The following is a 12,580-nucleotide window of genomic DNA, read 5'->3' as shown; positions in this document are numbered from 1 at the left end:
TCTGCTCCCCCTCCCCTCCCTCACCCCTCCAGCAATTATCTGATCTCAGGATCACCAACTCTCTGAAACTGTGGAGGCTTAATGGGGCACAAGTTTTGTCTAGAGATATTCAGCTATTACCTTGGGAAACAGAGTAGAACTAAGAACTGCGCCTAGGGTGAGCCCTTCATGCCCAGTTTGACTACAGTCCTGCATAAACACCTTCGTTTTCCTAAACCTAGAACAAAGTAACAAAATGCTCTGAAAAGTGTCAAGTGGTTGGAATGTACCTACGTCCCATTCTAGAAATATAATACACACATTCAGACACAGGAGAGAGGGGAAAGGGGAGAGGAGAGAGAGAGACAGAGAGACAGAGAGAGAGAGAGAGAGAGAGAGAGAGAGAGAGAGAGAGAGAGAGAGAGAGAGAGAGAGAGAGAGATGAGGAGAGAGGGGACATAAGAGAACTTGCAAAGTTTATTGCATTGCTCTGATGTTTCAGTGAGAGCAGAGTGAAAGTAGTCAATGTGTATACATGTCTCACTGCTTAAAGACAAGAATGAAGGGCCAAATATAGGAGGCCTGTTTGCAGTAAGGAGAGAGGAAAGAGGGTCTAGATTCTAGTGCATCAAAAGAAATTTCTCGAAACTCTTCTCCTCAAATTTTTTGGCCGTCAGTCTAGGTCTGTGTGCTCTGAGAGATGAAGTCCAATTACTGAATGAGCCAAACAGATGACCTCCACCTCTGTGTGTGTGTATGTGTGTGTGTGAGAGAGAGAGAGAGAGAGAGAGAGAGAGAGAGAGAGAGAGAGAGAGAGAGAGAGAGAGAGAGAGAGAGTCATAGAACAACTTAAATCAGTTCTCCTGCTATGTGGGCTCAAGGAATAGACCTCAGGTCTTTGGGCTTGGCATCAGACACCTCTATCTAGCTAGCCATCTCACCAATCTTCACATGAATTTTTTTATAAATTGGAAATTTTCTATGGCTTCAGTGTTTGTGTTCTCCCCAAACCCATGCTCTAAATTAACTGCCGATGCAATAATATCAAGAGGTGAGGCACTTTAAAGGTGACTGATCCATAGAGCCTCTGGACTTCCATGTTGGGGTAGTGCCTTCATGAAAGGGTTTGAAGGAGCAGGTCTATATTTTCACCACTTCAGCCTTATAATGATATGATAAGACTTTCTGTAAACAGAGTGTGACCCACTTCTAGATAGCACTATCATGTTGCTGTTATGAGTTTGAACTTAGTGGCCTCCACAACCATAAGCAATTTTTGTGCTTATGAATCATCAGCTTTAAGATATTCTGTTTTAGATGCCCAATAACACTAGAATAGTAAATGTATGTGGACTTTTTTCTTATACTATTATTTCATTTCATACATTTTAATTAAAATATATAATTACATTACTTCCCCTTTCCCTTTCTTCCTTTGGCCCCTCCCAAGTCTCCTGCCTCCAATTCCTTCCATGCTCCTCCTCATTTTTAATACTCTCAAATTGATAACCTCTTCTTCACTGATTATTATTGTTACACACACACACACACACACACACACACACACACACACACACACACACACATCTAAAACATATAACTCTGACCTACGGAAGCCATTTTTATTGTGTATATGGTTTCAGGGCTGACCACTTTGTATTGGACAAGAAATTAATGGGCTTATCCATGGAGAGGCTTCTCTTAGAAGTCATCAGTTGCCTATAGATCCTTGTCCACGTTTCCCTCTTCTGAATTGGCATGTTTACTGCTAATGCCATTCTTCAGATCTTGTTTACATAGTCATTTCTAAGAGAGGCAGGCTTATGACAGACTTTCTGATACTCTGGCTCTCACAACTAAACTGCCCAAAGTAACTCCATTTTGTCTTACTTTTAACTAACTTCACCCAATTGCTCCTAGCCCCTTACTGAGCACATCTTGTTGAGCACCTACAGGTTTCTGGGGTTCATTGCTTTACAACACTGAAGAAATTGTTTTAACCAACATTGAAGCATTTGGCCCCATGATTGCCTCTAGTATGATGTAATTGTGGCTTGGGTTTTTTTTCTTATTTAAAATTTAAATTTATTTTTTTAAACTTATTCACTTTACATCCCAATCATAGCCCCCTCCCTAATCTCTTCCTAGTCCCACTCTCCCTCCTTCCTCCCCTTATGCCTCCCTAGTCCTTAGAGAGGAGGAGCTCTTCTCTCCTATCTTCTGACCTCAGCCTACCAAGTCTCATCAGGACTGCCTGCATCTTCTTCCTCTATGGCCTGGCAAGGCCACCCCACCAGGGGGGAAGTGATTGAAGAGCAGCCAGCACAAAACTGCTAGAAGAAAACATAGGCAGTACCTTAAAAGAGACAGGTATAAAAAAGGACTTTCTGAACAGGATTTCATTTGCCATGAAATTAAGGCCAACAGTTGATAAATGGGACCACATAAAACTAAAAAAAAAAAACCTTCTGTACAGCTTAGGAAACACTCAAGTAAAGAAGAAACCCACAGAATGGGAAAGAATCTGTTAGCTATACACATATATTCAGAATATATAAAGAACTCAAAAAATAGTCAAGGAAACAAATGACATACTTGAAAAATGGAATAGGGGGAGGAGCACTTACTACCAGTATGTAAAGTTAATTGATTAATTAATTACCGAAAAGAAAAATAGAATAGGGATCTAAACAAAGAGTTCACTACAAAAAAAATCAAATTGTCCATCATCCTTAGCAATTGGGAAAATGAAAAATTAAAATAAAGTTGGGATTTCATTTTAACCCAGCCAGAATAGCAAAGATCAACAAAACTAGTGACAACAAATGAGATTGTGGGAAAAAGGAAACTTTCATTGACTGTAGGTGGGAATGTAAATGTGTGCAGCTACTCGAGAAATCAGTATAAAGAACTCCCACCCCCTAAAAAAACTAAAAATAATTCTCATATGACCCAGCTAAGCCCTTGGTAGATGTTCAAAGTACTCAGCATCCCAGTCCACAAATATTTTTCAGCCATGTTCATTGATACCCTATTCCCAATACAGAAGAATTGGAAGCAACCTCAATGCACTTCAGCAGATGGATGGATACTGAACATGTACAGGTACACTTAAAAACATTACCCTACCTTTCTTTGAACAGAGCATTCTGTGTGGCTAGATCCAGCTCTTAGTCACTGGTTTAAACTCGTGGGAGATCAGTATAGGAGAAGGAGGGGCAAATAACACCAAGGTTGTCTGATGAAGCCTCAAGGAAACATTATTTTATGTTCGCCTAAAGTAATATGCAATACATATAAGTGCGTGCACACACATACATTAAAGGAAATTATGCCACAAGGGCAGACAAGATTCCCCACAATAACGGTACACTAACAAAATCTCCAGTATCATGTATAAGAAATCCTCCAAATGGTTCATCAGGGAAATTCAAATGACCCCGAAGATCATGCAGTCTGTGGCAGCTGTCCTTGGTTGCTTTTCGGAGGCTGAGAGCGGGCCCCTACTGCTGAACACACCACACACTTAAGAAACAGGACTCTAGGTACTTAAGAACTGTACCTAACCTGAAAGTCTCCTTCTTGAGGTCTAACTTCAGTGGTACCAGAAAATACTATGCAAGCTGCCAAAGGTGGGAAGCAGTTAACAGTCCTATCAGCCATGGCATCTATGAATCACAACAATGACCAGAATAAGATACCCACAAAGGTTCAGTAAGTGGTACTCACATGGTGGTGGTAGCCAGCAGGTGTTTAATTGGGTTAAGGCCCACGCAACAGGAGGAAAACCATGTCTGGTACTAGACACCTAGCCAACTTCCCACAGCTAGTGAGGTCATGGATCTTAGAAGCAACTCCATTACCACCACCATTTTGCTAGACCAGCATAATTCCTTGTTACATTCTAAGTCTTATCCTTACACCCACAGATAAGTGTAGCTACCACTCCTCATTTAAAAAAAAAAACAAGCTTCTCTTTAGAGCAAATATGTGAAGATTTTTGTCAGTTTCTTATATTCAAGTATTTATTTCAAAATTTGCCTAATCACAAAAGACTAAGAACTAAAAAACATGTACTTAGAGAGTGAAATTATTATATACCTTCAATCTACAAAATCTCCTGAACATATAAAATACTGTGTATGAATACCATTATACCATTATCCAGTAGTGTATATGGTATGGTATAGCCTAAATGAGTGTTTCCCAAAGGTTCATGTGGTAAAGCCTCAGTCATTAAGAAAACACTATTGGTAGGTGGTATAACATTTAGGAAATGGAGCTTAATGGGAAGTTCTCACATGTTTGGGAATAAAAATTTCTAGGGTTTTAGGAAACCAGGATCTTCTCTCCATTTGCTTCTTGGCTGAAGAGATGAACACATTGGCCCAGCAAAGGCTTCTGTCCATTGCTACACAGCACTTGCACAAGAGGCCCAAAGCAATGACCCTGTCCAGTCAGAGAGCTGACCCACAAATTTCTGAGCCAAGACAACCCTTTCCTCTTCATGTTTATTTTCCAGGTATTTCATGATAGTAACACAACTCTTTGACGATTTCTCCTCTAAACGATTCTTGGAGACTGTAATGAAAAATCTCTTACTTACAATGACCACCCTGAGTGAGTTAAGCCAGACCCAGAAAGAAACACATTGTATATACTCAGTTATAATTGGACACTAGCCCAACATGCACATCCTCTGAGAGTCTTCACTCAGTGGGGGATTGAGACAGATGCTGGGACTTGCTATTGGGACTCCAGGTGAGAGTAGTATGGAAGAGTAGGGGGATGCAAGCGCCCAGATCATCGAGGGACCATACAAGAAGCCCATCAAGGCTGGCAGATCTGGATCTGGGGGGGGGGGCAGGCCTGCACAAACTGCTGTACCAACCAAGGACAATGCATACAGTAAATGTAGATCCCCTGCTCAGATCTAGCCAATGGACAGTGCTGTACAAGTTTGCATTCCCACCAGCAATGAAGGAGTGTTCCTCTCTCTCCACATCTTCATCAGCGTATGCTGTCACTTGAGTTTTGATCTTAGCCATTCTGATAGTGTAAGACAGAATCTCAGAGTTGTTTTGATTTGCATTTCTCTTTAAGTGTTTCTTGGCCTTTTGATATTCCTCTGTTGAGAATTCTCTGTTTAGCTCTGAACCACATTTCTTAATTGGGTTATTTGGTTTGGTGATATTTAATTTCTTGAGTTCTTCATATACTTTAGATATTAGCCTTTTGTCAGATATAGGGTTGGTGAAAATCTTTTCCCAGTCTGTGGGCTGTTTGTTGCTTTGTTCTATTGTTCTATTGACAGTGTCCTTTGCCTTACAGAAGCTTTACAGTTTCATGAGGTCCCATTTAGTAGTTGTTTACCTTCAAGCCTGAGCTATTGGTGTTCTGTTCAAGAAGTTGTCTCCTGTGCCAATGAGTTCAAGACTTTCCCCATATTTTTCTTCTAACAGATTTAGTGTATCTGGTTTTATGTTGAGATCTTTAATCTGCTTGGATTTGAGTTTAGTGCATGGTGATAAATATGGATCTACTTGCATGTAGACATCCAGTTAGACCAGCACCATTTGTTGAAGATGCTGTCTTTTTTTCCATTGTAGGGGTTTGGTTTCTTTGTCAAAAATCAAGTGCCCATCACTGCATGTATTTATTTCTGGATCTTCAACTAAATTCCATTGATCAAACCAGCCTACTACTATGCCAGTACCATGCTGCTTTTTATTACTGTTGCTCTATAGTTCAACTTGAAATCAGGGATGGTGATTCCTCTAGATGATCTTTTATTGTACAGGATTGTTTTAGATATTCTGAGATTTTTGTCTCCGTATGACATTGAGAATTGATCTTTCAAGGTCTTTAAAAATTGTGCAGGTATTTTGCTAGGGATTACATTGAATCTGTAAATTGCTTTTGGTAAGATGGCCATTTTTACTATGTTAATTCTCCCAATCCATGAACAATGGAGATTTTTCCATCATCTGATATCATCTTCAACTTTCTTCTTCAGAGAATTGAAGTTTTCTTTTTCATAAGGACTTTTAACTTGCTTGGTTAGAGTTACACTTAGATACTTTATGTTATTTGTGACTATTGTGAAGGGTGTAGTTTCCCTAATTTCTTTCTCAGATTGATTGTTATTTGTATACAGGAGGGCTAATGAATTTTTTGAGTTTATTTTGTATCAAGCCACTTTGCAGAGGTGTTTATCAGCTGTCAGAATTCTCTGGTGGAATTTTGGAGACCACTTATGTACATATACTATCATATCATCTGCAAATGGGGAAATTTGACTTCCTCCTTTCCCATTTGGATCCCCTTGATCTCCTTTTGTTGTCTTATTGCAGATAGCTAGAACTTTAATAACCATATTGAAGAGATATGGAGAAAGTGGGCAGCCTTGTCTGCTCCCTGATTTTAGTGGAATTTCCTAGAGTTTCTCTCCATTTAATATGATGTTGGCTATTGGATTGCTGTATATAGCCTTTATTATGATTAGATATGTGCCTTGTATCACTGATCTCTCCAAAACTTTAAACATGAATGTGTGTTGGATTTTGTCAAATGCTTTTTTTTTTTTTTTTTTTTTTGGCATCTAAGGAAATAATCATGTGGCGTTTTTTCTTCCAGTTTATTTATACGGTGGATTACATTGATTTTATTTTCTGGTCTATTCTATTTAGTGTTCTGTAGGCCTCTTGCATGTTTATATGCATCTCCTTTAAATTGGGGAAATTTCCTTCTATGATTTTGTTGAAAATACTTTCTGGGCCTTGGGGCCAGGCGTCTTCTCTTTCCTCAATGCCTATTATCCTCCAGTTCCATCTTTTCATGGTGTCTTTGATTTCTTGGATGGTTTGTGTCAGGAATTTCTCAGATTTAACATTTTCTTTGATGTTTGCGTCAAATTCTTCTATTGTATCTTCTACACCTGAGATTATTTCCTCCATCTCTTGAATTCTGTTAAAGAAGCTTAGGTCTGCATTACTTGCTTTCTTCTCTAAGTTCTCTTGTTCCCAGCTTTCTTCTGTCTGTGCTTTTATCATTGTTTCCATTTTCATCTTGATATCTTAAACTGTTTTATTGATTTTCTTCATCTGATTGTTTGCATTTTCCTGAATTTCTTCCAGTGATTTCTTCATTTCCTCCCTATAGGCTGCTGTCATGGTCCTCAGTCTGTTTGGCTGCATCTTCCTGTATTTGTTTACAGGCTTTATTCATTTCCTCCATTATCATCTTCATTATGAACGATTTGAGGTCATTTTCTTGTGTTTCAATTGTGTTTGAGTTCTCAGGGTTGAATTCTTTGGGATAGCTGGGATCTGGATATGCCATTTTGTTTTGGTTTTTGTTTGTATTTTTTATGATGGCCTTTAGTCATCTTTCTGTTTCTAATGTTGGGTGGTAGTTTCTGGTGTCCTTCACTGGTAGTTGAGAGCAAGTCATTGGTGAATGTCTATTAGGTCGAGACCTCTCACCTGTGGGGATCAGGGCAGGTGACCCTGGTTCAGCTCTGGGGGGACTTTGCTCCACACCTTGGACTCCCCCACTGGGTCAGCAGAGACTGCTGCTGGTGCTCTGCAGCCCAAGGTTAAATCCAAGACAGTGTAGGTATACAGCCCACCATCCTGCATTTGGCTGGGCTTTAGAGACCCTGCCTATAGCCACTGGGGCCCTGGAGCTTTGGTTCAGTCCGCCAGAGAGTGTGGGTTCCACGTCCTAATCTATGGTATTTGGCTAGGCTTTGGAGAATGTGTCCACAGACATTTGCCACCCCCCACCCCCCACCCCCCACCTGGGCTCTGTGTCCCTTCATGGACCTGCAGGGTGTTCAGAAGTCAGATCTATTCCAGATCCACACTCTGGGCTCTCCCCCCACCCCCTGGAAACAGCAGACACTGACGCTGGTGCTCTGTAACCCACAGTTCAGTCAGAGAGAGTAGACAGAAGGGTTCTCTGGTAGTTAAAATAATTATGCCTTAATCCATGATTACAACTACTGCATTACTTGTTATAGCTTTGAATTTTTGCAACATTTCAAATTTAACAAGCAATATTTATATGATCATTATGATTTTAAGGTAAACTCTTATGAATTTTAAAAACAATAAAAGATATATAAACACATACTTGGAATTTCACCAGGTATCAAGATAAAAACCCTACCTTTGGGGAATAAAAGCCAGAACATAGGTACTATATGCATATATTGATTTCTGAGGCAATGAGCAGGACCCATATAAAACAGTTACTGCTTTCTTAAGGTAAACTCATAAATAATTTTATGGAATCAATATAAATTAGGTTATATTTTTATCTCTTCAATCCAGTAGCTATACCATACAAAGGAATGCCACCAAAACTTTTCCCAAGTAATTAAGTCCAAAATTACTCTATAGCTTGCCTGACAGTGCCCCGAGGCCTCCACAAGTCATATTGTTCTAGTCTCCTGGGTTCTTTCATGGACTATTACCCAATTCCCATTACGATGAACTATACATTTAAATAAAACTATTACAGCAGCCTAAAAACACATTCTCAACTGGACGTGCATCCATTGTCTGAAATTCCCACACACAGGAGGCTAAGGGAAGGAGACTGCAAGATCTAGCACAGCATGGACTACATGATGAGACACACAAGGAAAATGTTTCCAATGCATAGCAAATGCAAAGTCAATAGCAGTGTGAACATTTTGCCTATGTTGTTTGGAAATTACAGTTAATATATTAAGATGACATGTTTCACATCTGTAACACTTGTTAATGAAGAGATAGACAAAGGAAAATTCACTTAAAACTATGCACACACCAAAAAGAAATCTTAATATTCTAAACTCACAAAAGTAATAAGGTATAAATAATAATTTAGATAAAACCATATTAAATAAGAAGGCAACCTAAATATAAGTATACATAATGTGATTATAATTTGAATATGTATGTGAATATAAATTTCTAAATATAGGAATACAAGTTAATTTTCCATCCAAAGATTAATCTGTTTGAATAATATGTAGCAATCTGCTCACTGAAGCCTTATTTCAGATGAGGGTCAACAAGGGAAGTGATACAAAATAATTTCACTTTACAGATATGCATTTGTGTAAGAGGTCCTGCTGCTCATGACATGGGCAAAATCTAGGAATGAAATTCTTTTTTTTTTTAAGTTTTTTTTTGAGACAAGGCTTCTCTGTGTAGCCCTGGCTGACCTGGTACTCACTCTGTAGACCAGGCTGGCCTTGACTCAGAGATTTGCCTGCCCCTGCCTCCTGAGTGCTGGGATTAAAAGTGTGCACTACCACTGCATAGATGGGAATTAAATCCATTTTAATTTTAATTTTATTTGATTAATTATTCACTTTACATCCCAGTCATAGCCCCCTTCCTCCTCTCCTCTTGGTCTTGCCCTTCTTCCATGTTTCCCCTATTCCTCCCTCCCCTACTCCTCAAAGAAAGGGAGCCCCACCCACCCCAGCACATCAAGTCACATCAGGACTGAGTTCATCCTCTTCCCCTGTGGCCTGTTGAGTAGCTCCACCAGGAGAACGTGATTGAAAAGGAGGCAACCGAGTCATATCACTCCCCTTACTAGGGGACTCATAAGGACTGAGCTACCCATCAATTACATCTGAGTTAGGGGGCTAGGTCCAGTCCATGCATGGTTCTTGATTGGAACTTCAGTCTCCACAGGCCACCCTGGGCCCTGGTTAGTTTGCTCTATTGGTCTTCTTGTGGAGCTCCTGTCCCCTGTAAGTCCTTCTATCCTTCCCCCAACTCTTCCACAAGACTACTTGTGATCTACTCAATGTTTATCTGTGGGTCTCTACATCTGTTTCCATCTGCTGCTGGGTGGAGCCATTCAGAGGACAGCTACGCTAGAGAGAGAACAGGGTAAGAGAGGAAGCTCAGAGAGAAGTGAGGGTCAATATCAGACCTAGGGAGAGTGTGAAGTGAGAAGACAGAAGGCCTACAGAGAGAAGAGAAACTGTAGGCAGGGGTATCTCTGTGACAAGCTGGAAACATATGGACAGGGGAGGCTCTTGGGAGGATATGGGGTGAGTCTAGGTGAGACTCCTAGTAGCAGGGGTCATGGAAACTGAAGAGGCCACCCTCTACATAGACAGGGCTCCTAGTGGAAGGAGGGGAACACCAACTCACCTACAAGATCTTTAACCCAAAATTTACCCTGCCTACAAGATTTGAAGAGACAAAGATAGATACTGAGAGAATATTCAGCCAATGCCTGGCCCAACCTGAGACCCACCCCACGGGAGAGAGCCAACCCCTAACAGTACTAATGATATTCAGCTATGCTTGCAGCTTAGCATAGCTGTCCTCTGAGTGGAATTAAATTCTTAATTTGGGTTCTATTCAGAAAGCCAGTAATCTGAGAAGCAGCCTAAAGATCTGTCCTCCATCTTCAGCTAGCAAACTGTACAGAGAAGTGAAATTATTCCAAAGCTTAGACTTGTCCCTCTGGTCAGGAGGTCAGTCTTATCTTGAGATTTATGGTGTTGGTGTGTTTCTCATTCTCACATCTCTGTGATGGGGGTAAGAGTTGAGCAGATGGGAGTGGGGGTTTCACAGAGCTAGGGAGAGCGGGGGGTGGGGGTGGTGGTGGGAGGACAGAAGGCCTGAGCATTCCTCCTGGGTCAGCTGTTTGGATGATATCCAGGTTGATGGATAACTCAAAGTAAACAAACCATTTCAGCATGTGTCTGTGGATCCCTCCCTATAGAACAAGTACAAATGTGTTCTTATAATATATAATACACAGTGACCCTATCATTGTGTTCCTGTCTTTTGTTATAATATGACCTTGTTTTGCTCTGTGCATAATACAGTCACTCCATCATCATCTTGAAGTCTCCATGTGATAATGGTAATTGGCACTAGTAGAAGGAGAACATTCACCTGGAATTGCAGCTATTACTGCCTTCTACCATCCCCCTGCTGTAAATGAGATGAAGAAATGCTAGAGTAGATAGGAAGTTGAAGATTAACTAAAGGACAGATTCCACAATGCAACTTCCAAGAGGCTAAAAGATTTGCCTTTGACATGGTAAGTGCATGTGTATACTTGTATGTACATACCTGTGTGTGCCTCTATGGCTAAACATACAAAACTGTGTGTTCTGTGTTCCTGGATCTCAATTCTCTCTGTAGACACACACTCACAGGTGTGGTTTTCTGTCTCCTAGTCAGAACTCAGGCTTGTGGCTTAGAAATGTAAAGGGGGATGGGAATAGGATTGCGTCTCCTGGGTGGAAAATCCAGAGATCTGTCACTGATCCCAGAGTTTTTATCTCTTTCCTGTCACTCCTACAGAGTGTCCAAATGAGACCCTCTGGATGTGACCAACAAAAGGTCATTTATAATTTTTCCATTGTTCTCTCTTACTGAAAATTAAAATTCCTAGTTTTTAAATTTAGAACTCACAGTAGTCCTTAGATCAATTCACAAAATAATTAGAGCATATACAGCCAATCCTGCTTCCAAAGTTCCTATGTGTATTAAAAGCAGAAACATTAGCTTCTGTTGCTATTGGCATCATATATTTTATCCACTGACCATCTGCTTCCCTGCTCTGTTCCTCATAATGTTAATGAATATGGCCACATTGCAGAAATGCTCCCTTCTAGAAAGAATCCTATTAACACACCAAGATTGCATCCTTGTCAATGCTACTCACTCATTTTCCCTACCTCCTCTCTGATATCTGGTCTCCAAGATGCTCTAGACAAAGCTGCCCAGACCAGTTTCCTTGTGTCTTTCTCTGAGCTCAGAGGCAGGCTGTTGCATAGCAACAGAGGCTCGGAGTCAAATATAGACCCTGGAAAGAAAAGTGGCCCCAGGTAATGTCAACGCTATTAGAAAAGTGAACAAAGCATTACCTCCAAAACAGCCTCAAATGCAGCCCACATCCTCTTCCTACCAAAGCCCCTCACTTCATGCTCCCAACCCAGTATGTCCAACAATTTCTGTTCTTGGTGAAGTGCATCCTTTTTTGATCACCCCACTTTCCAAGCACTTCAAAGTCTCATTCACAGAAAGGGGTTACATTTGAATAGAACTTGTATTCAACACATGTACAGTGGTATTCCATCTTCAGTGCCAGCCTGTAAGGGAGTGGTGGTTTTAATCCAAATCTTTGTTATGAATCATAATACTGTGTCTCCAAGATGCTGAGAATCAGGCTTGTCTTTCTCCAGTAATAATTAATAAAGCTAGCACTGTGTTGTGATTCCACAGGCCTGGCTTCTGGTTCTACTTTATAGAGGCATGTAGAAACATAGACCCTATGTCAGGATCTCACCTAGATGATTAATAGTCCAGGTCTTTATTTACTAGTGAGATTTAAGAGCCACCTGCTACCCACCTAACTGTATCTCCTATCCTCTTCTAAGTTAGAGCAGGAGGTTTTGTCTCAGTGAAGTCTTGAAAGGAGCCCCGATTTTCTGTGTCCTTCAAAGGATTCAGTCCTCCCCATGACCACCCTCAACATCACCATATAAAGACAACAACAATACTTTTCCTCCTCATAGTGTCATGAACCAGTTTCCAAGGCACAAAGGCATGGCTCTTTCATTCTC

This window comes from Acomys minous (genome assembly GCF_964271855.1).
Source record: "Acomys minous genome assembly, chromosome: 7".
NCBI classification, from domain to species: domain Eukaryota; kingdom Metazoa; phylum Chordata; class Mammalia; order Rodentia; family Muridae; genus Acomys; species Acomys minous.
This window is presented reverse-complemented; position numbering follows the sequence as displayed.